A 4,430-nucleotide genomic window follows, 5' to 3' on the forward strand; every position below is an offset into this window, starting at 1 on the left:
GCCGGATAGGCCAAGTGGCTTCTCCCGCTGACTTGCCCCTTTGGAAGTAGGAGCTCCTACTTCCATGGGCATTATTCCTCCCCTCGACCTACAGCCAAGTGTGGCCGGGGAACAGTGACTCTTTGCCGGATAGGCCAAGTGGCTTCTCCCGCTGACTTGCCCCTTTGGAGGTAGTAGCTCCTACTTCCATGGGCATTATTCCTCCCCGGGACATACTGCCAAGTGTGGCCGGGGAACAGTGACTCTTTGCCGGATAGGCCAAGTGGCTTCTCCCGCTGACTTGCCCCTTTGGAGGTAGTAGCTCCTACTTCCATGGGCATTATTCCTCCCCGGGACCTACAGCCAAGAGTGGCCGGGGAACAGTGACTCTTGGCCGGATAGGCCAAGTGGCTTCTCCCGCTGACTTGCCCCTTTGGAAGTAGGAGCTCCTACTTCCATGGGCATTATTCCTCCCCGGGACCTACTGCCAAGTGTGGCCGGGGAACAGTGACTCTTGGCCGGATAGGCCAAGTGGCTTCTCCCGCTGACTTGCCCCTATGGAAGTAGGAGCTCTTACTTCCATGGGCAGTATACCACTCGGGGACTTAGAGCCAAGTGTCTTCACCCTTTGGAGGTAGTAGCTCCTACTTCCATGGGCATTATTCCTCCCCGGGACATACTGCAAATTGTGGCCGGGGAACAGTGACTCTTGGCCGGATAAGCCAAGTGGCTTCTCCCGCTGACTTGCCCCTTTGAAGGTAGTAGCTCCTACTTCCATGGGCATTATTCCTCCCCGGGACCTACAGCCAAGAGTGGCCGGGGAACAGTGACTCTTGGCCGGATAGGCCAAGTGGCTTCTCCCGCTGACTTGCCCCTTTGGAAGTAGGAGCTCTCACTTCCATGGGCAGTATACCTCTCGGGGACTTAGAGCCAAGTGTCTTCGCCCTTTGGAGGTAGGAGCTCTTACTTCCATGGGCATTATTCCTCTCCGGGACTTACAGCCAAGTGTGGCCGGGGAACAGTGACACTTGGCCGGGTAGGCCAAGTGGCTGCTCCCGCTGACTTGCCCCTTTTGAAGTAGGAGCTCCTACTTCCATGGGCATTATTCCACCCCGGGACCTACAGCCAAGTGTGGACGGGGGACAGTGACATGTGGCCGGATAGGCCAAGTGGCTTCTCCCGCTGACTTGCCCCTTTGGAAGTAGGAGCTCCTACTTCCATGGGCATTATTCCTCCCCGGGACCTACTGCCAAGTGTGGCCGGGGAACAGTGACTCTTGGCCGGGTAGGCCAAGTGGCTTCTCCCGCTGACTTGCCCCTTTGGAAGTAGGAGCTCCTACTTCCATGGGCATTATTCCTCTCCGGGACCTACTGCCAAGTGTGGCCGGGGAACAGTGACTCTTGGCCGGATAGGCCAAGTGGCTTCTCCCGCTGACTTGCCCCTTTGGAAGTAGGAGCTCTTACTCCCATGGGCAGTATACCTCTCGGGGACTTAGAGCCAAGTGTCTTCACCCTTTGGAGGTAGTAGCTCCTACTTCCATGGGCATTATTCCTCCCCGGGACCTACTGCCAAGTGTGGCCGGGGAACAGTGACTCTTGGCCGGATAGGCCAAGTGGCTCTTCTCCCGCTGACTTGCCCCTTTGGAAGTAGGAGCTCCTACTTCCATGGGCATTATTCCTCCCCGGGACCTACAGCCAAGTGTGGCCGGGGAACAGTGACTCTTGGCCGGATAGGCCAAGTGGCTTCTCCCGCTGACTTGCCCCTTTGGAAGTAGGAGCTCTTACTTCCATGGGCATTATACCTCTCGGGGACTTAGAGCCAAGTGTCTTCACCCTTTGGAGGTAGGAGCTCCTACTTCCATGGGCATTATTCCTCCCCGGGACCTACTGCCAAGTGTGGCCGGGGAACAGTGACTCTTGGCCGGATAGGCCAAGTGGCTTCTCCCGCTGACTTGCCCCTATTGAAGTAGGAGCTCTTACTTCCATGGGCATTATTCCTCCCCGGGACCTACTGCCAAGTGTGGCCGGGGAACAGTGACTCTTGGCCGGATAGGCCAAGTGGCTTCTCCCGCTGACTTGCCCCTTTGGAAGTAGGAGCTCTTACTTCCATGGGCATTATTCCTCCCCGGGACCTACTGCCAAGTGTGGCCGGGGAACAGTGACTCTTGGCCGGATAGGCCAAGTGGCTTCTCCCGCCGACTTGCCCCTTTGGAAGTAGGAGCTCCCACTTCCATGGGCATTATTCCTCCCCGGGACATACTGCCAAGTGTGGCCGGGGAACAGTGACTCTTGGCCGGATAGTCCAAGTGGCTTCTCCCGCTGACTTGCCCCTTTGGAAGTAGGAGCTCCTACTTCCATGGGCATTATTCCTCCCCGGGACCTACAGCCAAGAGTGGCCGGGGGACAGTGACATGTGGCCGGATAGGCCAAGTGGCTTCTCCCGCTGACTTGCCCCTTTGGAAGTAGGAGCTCCTACTTCCATGGGCATTATTCCTCCCCGGGACCTACTGCCAAGTGTGGCCGGGGAACAGTGACTCTTGGCCGGATAGGCCAAGTGGCTTCTCCCGCTGACTTGCCCCTATGGAAGTAGGAGCTCTTACTTCCATGGGCATTATTCCTCCCCGGGACCTACTGCCAAGTGTGGCCGGGGAACAGTGACTCTTGGCCGGATAGGCCAAGTGGCTTCTCCCGCTGACTTGCCCCTTTGGAAGTAGGAGCTCTCACTTCCATGGGCAGTATACCTCTCGGGGACTTAGAGCCAAGTGTCTTCACCCTTTGGAGGTAGGAGCTCTTACTTCCATGGGCATTATTCCTCTCCGGGACCTACAGCCAAGTGTGGCCGGGGAACAGTGACACTTGGCCGGATAGGCCAAGTGGCTGCTCCCGCTGACTTGCCCCTTTGGAAGTAGGAGCTCCTACTTCCATGGGCATTATTCCACCCCGGGACCTACAGCCAAGTGTGGCCGGGGGACAGTGACATGTGGCCGGATAGGCCAAGTGGCTTCTCCCGCTGACTTGCCCCTTTGGAAGTAGGAGCTCCTACTTCCATGGGCATTATTCCTCCCCGGGACCTACTGCCAAGTGTGGCCGGGGAACAGTGACTCTTGGCCGGGTAGGCCAAGTGGCTTCTCCCGCTGACTTGCCCCTTTGGAAGTAGGAGCTCCTACTTCCATGGGCATTATTCCTCCCCGGGACCTACTGCCAAGTGTGGCCGGGGAACAGTGACTCTTGGCCGGGTAGGCCAAGTGGCTTCTCCCGCTGACTTGCCCCTTTGGAAGTAGGAGCTCTTACTCCCATGGGCAGTATACCTCTCGGGGACTTAGAGCCAAGTGTCTTCACCCTTTGGAGGTAGTAGCTCCTACTTCCATGGGCATTATTCCTCCCCGGGACCTACTGCCAAGTGTAGCCGGGGAACAGTGACTCTTGGCCGGATAGAACTAGTGGCTTCTCCCGCTGACTTGCCCCTTTGGAAGTAGGAGCTCCTACTTCCATGGGCATTATTCCTCCCCGGGACCTACTGCCAAGAGTGGCCGGGGAACAGTGACTCTTGGCCGGATAGGCCAAGTGGCTTCTCCCGCTGACTTGCCCCTTTGGAAGTAGGAGCTCCTACTTCCATGGGCATTATTCCTCCCCGGGACCTACTGCCAAGTAAGGCCGGGGAACAGTGACTCTTGGCCGGATAGAACTAGTGGCTTCTTCCGCTGACTTGCCCCTTTGGAAGTAGGAGCTCCTACTTCCATGGGCATTATTCCTCCCCGGGACCTACAGCCAAGCTTGGCCGGGGGACAGTGACATGTGGCCGGATAGGCCAAGTGGCTTCTCCCGCTGACTTGCCCCTTTGGAGGTAGGAGCTCTTACTTCCATGGGCATTATTCCTCTCCGGGACCTACAGCCAAGTGTGGCCGGGGAACAGTGAAACTTGGCCGAATAGGCCAAGTGGCTGCTCCCGCTGACTTGCCCCTTTGGAAGTAGGAGCTCCTACTTCCATGGGCATTATTCCTCCCCGGGACCTATAGCCAAGTGTGGCCGGGGGACGGTGACATGTGGCCGGATAGGCCGAGCGGCTTCTCCCGCTGACGTCATCGCTTTGGAAGTAGGAGCTCCTACTTCCATGGGCTTGTTCCTCCCCGGGACTTGCCGCCAAGTCTGGCCGGGGGACAGTGACATGTGGCCGGATAGGCCAACTGGCTGCTCCCGCTGAGCCCCTACTTCCATGGGCTTGTTCGTCCCCCGGGACTTGCCGCCAAGTCTGGCCGGGGAACAGTGACATGCCGCCGGATACGGCCGAGCGGCTGCTCCCGCTGACGTCATCGCTTTGGAAGTAGGAGCTCCTACTTCCATGGGCTTGTTCCTCCCCGGGACTTGCCGCCAAGTCTGGCCGGGGGACAGTGACATGTGGCCGGATAGGCCAACTGGCTGCTCCCGCTGAGCCCCTACTTCCATGGGCTTGTT

This window comes from Engystomops pustulosus, unplaced genomic scaffold (genome assembly GCF_040894005.1).
Source record: "Engystomops pustulosus unplaced genomic scaffold, aEngPut4.maternal MAT_SCAFFOLD_430, whole genome shotgun sequence".
Classification (NCBI taxonomy): Eukaryota; Metazoa; Chordata; class Amphibia; order Anura; family Leptodactylidae; genus Engystomops; species Engystomops pustulosus.